Here is a 6,954-nt window from a genome sequence, read left to right as displayed (position 1 = left end):
TCAATCAAAAGACAAACTAGCCTGGGTGGGCCTAGCCTAATCAGTGGCATAAATCAAAAGGAAGACTCGCCTAGGTTGGCCTGGCCTCATTAGTGCCGTTAATTGAAATGAAGACTAGCCTGGGTGGGCCTAGCTTAATCAGTGGTGTCAATCGAAAGGCAGACTAGTTGTTTCTGGCCTAATCCGAGATCTCAGTCAAATAACAGACTAGCCTGCTGGTACTGGCCTAATCCATGGTCTCAATCAAAAGGCAGACTGGCCTGAGTGGGCCTGGCCTAATCAGTGCTGTCAACTGAAAGGCCTGGTCTAATCAGTGATGTCAATCAAAAGGCACACTCGACTGGCTGGACCTAGTCTACTGAGTGGTGTCAGTCGAAATACTGACTCACCTCGGTGGGCATGGGCTAATCATTGGTGTCCATCAAACGGCAGACTAGCCTGGGTGGTCCTACCCTAATCACTAATTTCAATCGAAAGGCAGAGTAGCCAGGGTGGGCCTGGCCCGATCAGTGGTGTCAATCGAAATGCAGACTAGCCTGGATGAGCATGGGCTAATCAGGGGTGTCAATCAAATGGTAGTCGAGCCTGGCTGGGCCTATCCTTATCCCTGGTGTCAATCAAACGGAAAACTAGCCTGGGTGGGACTGGTCTAATCAGAGCTGTCAATCAAATAGCAGACTAGCCTGGGTGGGCCTGGCCTAATCAGTGGTGTCAATTGAAAGGTAGACTAGCCTGGATGAGCATGGGCTAATCAGGGGTGTCAATCATAAGGCAGACTAGCCTGAACGGACCTAGCTTTATCCGTGTTCTCATTCTAAAAGAAGAATAGCCTGGGTGGCCCTGCTCTAATCAGGGATGTCGATAAAATGGCAGACTAGCTTGTTGGTACAGGCCTACTCCCTGGTCTCAATCAAAAGGCAGACTACCCTGGGTTGGCCCGGCCTAATCTGTGGCGTCAATCAAAAGGAAGACTAACATGGGTGGGCCTTGCCTAAGCAGTCCTCTCAATCAAATGACAGACTAGCCTGGGTGGCCCTGGCCTGTTCCGTGGTCTCAGACAAATAACAGACTAGCCTGCTGGTACTGGTCTAATCTGTGTTGTCAATCAAAAGGCAGACTAGCCTGGGTGGGCCTGCCCTAATCAGTGGCATCAATCGAAAGGAAGACTAGCCTGGGTGGGCCTAACTTAATCAGTGGTATCGATCGAAAGGCAGACTAGCCTGCTGGTACTCGCCTAATCTGTGGACTCAGTCAAATAACAGACTAGCCTGCTGGTACTGGCCTAATCTGTGTTGTCAATCAAAAGGCAGACTAGCCTGGGTGGGCCTGCCCTAATCAGTGGCATAAATCAAAAGGAAGACTAGCCTGGGTGCGCCTGGTTAAATCACGGGTGTCAATCAAAAGGCAGGCTAGCCTGTGTGAGCCTGTCCTAATCAGTCGTGTCAATCAAAAGGCAGGCTCACCTGGGTGGGCCTGGCTTCATCAGGTGAGCTTTATAAAATAGACACTCTCCTGCTTATCTCAGACACAAAACACACAGCCACTTGCGAGCTGCCTGTGGACAGGAGTGGTGCTCTCCCTAGGACCTGAGGGCTGAGTTCTACCCCCATGAGGGAATGAATGAGACGACACCAGGCAGCCTGAAGAGAAGACTCCTGAGCTTCAGGTGGAAAAGGCAGTGTCAGTCAACAGTCGACTCCAGCTGGAGCAGAGGACCTATTTATGGTGTGTGCACACGCCTGAACCAGCAAACCAGAGAGGACCACGGTGTGTCTCTACGCTAGGGGTAATCTGTGACACAGCGGGAAAAAACCAGTCTGCTGGGGAATATCTATAGCCTCAGTCAGGCACCATGTCGTACTCTGCTTCTCTTGCTTCGTTAATTAGTTAAGCTTTTATTTATTTATAAATAATGTACTTATATATTTATAATATATATTTATATATTTGTTATTTATTATTTATTTTTATGTATTCAAATATATTTAAAATATAATATTTATTATTATTTAAATACATTATATTTATATATTTTATAATATATACTGTATATATTATTATTTATTGTCTATTATCATTGCTTATTACTATATGTTATTATTTACTATTATACATTATTTTATATATTATTTATATATAATATATTTTTAATATTTATAGATATACTTATATATTTATTAAACTATTATGTATTTATAAGTATGTTTATATATTTATATAAATGAATATATTATATATTTGTAAATATATTTATATAAGTGAATATATCATATATTTATTGTATATTTATATATTTATAGAAACATATGCTATATATTTATAGTATATTTATATAAATTAATGTTATATATTTATAATTATATAAATGAGTGTTTTATATTTATAATATACTTATATATTATAAATATATTTGTATGTTTATATAAGTATCTATTTATAAACATATTTATATAATATAAATATATTTTATTATATAAAATATATTAGAATTTATTACAGTATATAAACATAATAAATAATATAATAAATTTTTATTTATTTATATAAAATATATTATAAATATATTTGTATATTTATAATATATTTATATAAATGAATATATTATATTATATATGTATTATATATTTGCATGAATGAATATGTTATATATTTATATATTAGTATAAATGAATGTTATTCATATGTTATATGTTATAACATATAACATGTTATAAATATATTTGTATTTTATATAAATACATATATAATATATTTATAAACATATTTCTATATTATATATTTATAAATATATTATATACTTGTATAAATAGTTATGTTATATAGTTATAATATATTTATAAATTAACCATTTATAGATTAAGTGATCATTTTTGTGCATGCTGGGGCCCGGTCGCTGCGCAGCCTTTCTCTAGCCGGGGCGAGCGGGGGCTGCTCCCTTGCTGCGGGCGTCTCGTTGCGTCGCCCCTCCTGCCGTGAAGCCGGGGCTCTCGAGTACAGGCTCAGTCCTTGCGGCACTCAGGGCTCAGTGGCCCCGCGGCCTGAGGGATCTTCCCCCAGCGTCTCCTGCATCGGGAGGATTCTCTACTTTTGGGTCACCAGGGAAGCCCTCGTAGTGTTTCTTTAATGGCTGGGATGGACTGGGGGCAAGGAGAAAATGAAGTAGCATGCGCTTTGCTGTTTGTTCGCATGACCTGGGGAGGAAAGGGGTGGTCCTGGAGAAACCAGCAAGGTTCCTTGCTAAGGCCTGCTAGAGCCTCCTTCAAGCGTAGAAGGAAACAGGCCTCCATCTCACAGTGACAGCACCCTGTCTACGCTCTCAAAGTACCTGGATCTCCACCCCAGGCTTCCTTCAGGTCCTCGGAGGCAGGGTCCCTGCCCAGGACGCCCCGAGCCTCTCTGCAGGCCCCTGTTAAAGCATTCTCTTTTTGCTAGCATGGGATTGGCTTCCATGCTTCCCTTAGCATCTCGCTTTTCCAGGCAGGAATCTGTCTTCACCGTTTCAGGTTTTCCTGAGCACTTAACCAAACGTGCACTTGTGGTCCCTCACATGCTGGACACATGCATGCTGTCATATCAGGTGGCCAAAGTATTTGAGCTTCAATATTGGTCCTTCCAATAATTTTTCAGGATTGATTTCCTTTAGGATAGACTGGTTGGATCTCCTTGCAGTCCAAGGGGCTCTCAAGAGTCTTCCCCAACACCACAGTTCAAAAGCATCAATTCTTTGGTGCTCAGCCTTCTTTATGGTCCAACTCTCACATCCATACATGATGACTGGAAAAACCATCGCTTTGACTATACAGACCTTTCTTGGCAAACTGATGTCTCTGCTTTTTGATATGCCATCTAGGTTTGTCATAGCTTTCCTTCCAAGGAACAAGCGTCTTTAATTTCATGGCTGCAGTCACTGTCCACAGTGATTTTGGAACCCAAGAAAATAAAGTCTGTCACTGTTTCCATTTGCAGCCCTCCATATGCTGATTCCATGGCTGTTGTTGTTCAGTTGCTGAGTCGTGTCCAACTTAGCATGGACTGCAGCACACCAGGCTTCCCTGTCCTTCACCGTCTCCCGGAGCTTGCTCAAACTCACGTCCATGGAGTTGATGATGCCGTCTGACCATCTCATCCTCTGTCGCCCCTTCTCCTCCTGCCCTCAGTGTTTCCTAGCATAAGGTCTTTCCCAATGAGCGAGTAATAACATCCTAGTGGCACGTTCCTTCAGCATAGCGGTTCTCAAAGTGGGCTTCTCAGACCAGCCTCAGCCTCTGCTCGGAGCTCGTCCTAAATGCAGATTCTAGGCTTTCCCCCAGACGTGCTGAATCAAAAACCCCAAGCCGGGGGCCCAGCCATCTAGGTTTAGAAAGCCTTCCCAGAGGTTCTGCTACACTTTTCGTTTGAGAATCACTCTTCTAGCCTAATGTTTTGTGTGTTTTTTTTTTTTCAGGCAATCAGTCTCTTAATAATTCCCAGGTCTCATTCCCCAGATTTTTTTTTTTTGGTAGTTGTTTTATTTGGGATCTTTGCGCTGAAGTCCTTCAAGTCATATAAGTAATACTGTGTCTGCTCACATTCTAATTGTGTGACAGACATGTTTCAGGGGCATCATCATACCTCCAGTGTGGTGAGCAATGACGGCATGCTAACCGTAGTGCTAAACGCAGAAATGTTCCTCTCAAATCAGTGTCAGGAGAAGACACAGCCTTGATCCCACATTTCAGAGGCAAGAGCCTGGAGTGGAGCCCCAGAAATGACGTATGTGCCGCACCCCACAGCCAGCACAGACTGGACATTCAAACCAATGCTTGTAATCCCAGACTAAATAGTTTCAGAACCTTAGACTCTGAAACGTTTAAAGTTTGTGGGTGCGTGCTCGGTTGCTCAATCGTGTCTCTTTCTGACCCCCTGGACTGTAACCCACCAGGCTCCTCTGTCCATGGGATTCTCCATGCAAGAACACTGGAGTGGGTTGCTAGGTCCTCCTCCAGGGCATCTTCCCGACCTGGGGACTGAACCTGAGTCTCCCTGCATCTTCTGCCTCGGCAGGCAGCTTCTTTACCGCCAACTGTTTACTGTACCCACATATTTTGTCACCAAAGCCCCTTGATGGAGGCAAACTGAAGTGCCACCAGGGGAGGTTCGAGGGCATCAAACAGAAGGTCCCTGCCTTCCATGGTGTGGCTTAATCATCCACCCTGTTTGTCCCAGAGCCTATTTGACTAGCTCTTCTTTCTGTTCTGGGGACCAACTACGCCTCTCTAAGGAGCAGAGTAGACCACGACCAAGAGTCTTCTTTGTCAGCGTCACTTTGGTGCCCTGTGAAAGCCACTAAGCCCTTCATTTTGACTCCAAACACTGTGCTGCCTCCAGCTGGTCCTAGAATCAGCTTCCAGGGCTGCCTTCAGTCCCCCTGTCACCCAGGACCCCTCCCCAGAGGCTGCTAGCTGCCCCACCCCCTCCACATCTGGCTTCTGCATCCTTTCATGTAGTCTCTGCATCCTTTCAGGCCGTCTCTGCATCCTTTTATGCATCTCTGCATCCTTTCAGGTGTCTATGCATCCTCTCAGACCATCCCTGCATCCTTTCAGGCGTCTCTGCATCCTTTCAGGCGTGTCTGCATCCGTTCAGGCGTCTATGCATCATTTTAGACCACCCCTGCATCGTTTCAGGCGTCTCTGCATCCTTTCAGGCGTGTCTGCATCCTTTCAGGCATCTCATCTCTGCATCCTTTCAGACCATCCCTGCATCCTTTCAGGCATCTCTGCATCCTTTCAGGCCATCTCTGCATCCTTTCAGGCCATCTCTGCATCCTTTCAGGCGTCTCTGCATCCTTTCAGGCGTCTCTGCATTCTTTCAGACCATCCCTGCAACCTTTCAGGCATCTCTGTATCCTTTCAGGCCATATCTGCATCCTTTCAGGCATCTCTGCATCCTTTCAGGCATCTCATTTCTGCATCCTTTCAGGCCATCTCTACATCCTTTCAGGCGTCTCTGCGTCTGCTCAGGCGTCTCTGTATCCTTTCAGGCCATCTCTGCATCCTTTCAGGCATCTCTGCATCCTTTCAGACCATCCCTGCAACCTTTCAGGCATCTCTGTATCCTTTCAGGCCATATCTGCATCCCTTCAGGCATCTCTGCATCTGTTCAGGCGTCTCTGCATCCTTTCAGACCATCCCTGAAAACTTTCAGGCATCTCTGTATCCTTTCGGGCCATATCTGCATCCCTTCAGGCATCTCTGCATCCGTTCAGGTGTCTATGCATCCTTTCAGACCATCCCTGCATCCTTTCAGGCGTCTATGCATCCTTCAGGCGTCTATGCATCCTCTCAGACCATCCCTGCATCCTTTCAGGCGTCTCTGCATCCTTTCAGGCATCTCAACTCTGCATCCTTTCTTGCACCCCTGCAGGCATCTCATCTCTGCATCCTTTCAGGCATGTCATCTCTGCATCCTTTCAGGCATCTCTGCATCCTTTCAGGTGTCTCTGCATCCTTTCAGGCATCTCTGTGTCCTTTCAGGTGTCTCTGCATCCTTTCAGGCATCTCATCTCTGCATCCTTTCAGGCTATTTCTGCATTCTTTCAGGCGTCTCTGCATCTGTTCAGGCGTCTCTGCATCCTTTCAGGCGTCTATGCATCCTCTCAGACCATCCCTGCAATCTTTCGGGCATCTCTGCATCCTTTCAGGCATCTCAACTCTGCATCCTTTCTTGCATCCCTGCAGGCATCTCATCTCTGCATTCTTTCAGGCATCTCTGCATCCTTTCAGGCATCTCTGCATCCTCTCAGGTATGTCATCTCTGCATCCTTTTAGGCTGTCTCTGCATCCTTTCAGGCGTCTCTGCATCCTTTCAGGCCATCCCTACCTCCTTTCAGACCATCACCACCAGCCACCTCTGTGACACTGAGTGTCTCAGCACTCTTATAAGGTGGAAGGGAAGAGTTCCTTAAGCAAAACC

This window comes from Oryx dammah, unplaced genomic scaffold (assembly GCF_014754425.2).
Source record: "Oryx dammah isolate SB20612 unplaced genomic scaffold, SCBI_Odam_1.1 HiC_scaffold_23, whole genome shotgun sequence".
NCBI classification, from domain to species: Eukaryota; Metazoa; Chordata; class Mammalia; order Artiodactyla; family Bovidae; genus Oryx; species Oryx dammah.
Note: the sequence above shows the minus strand (reverse complement) of the source record.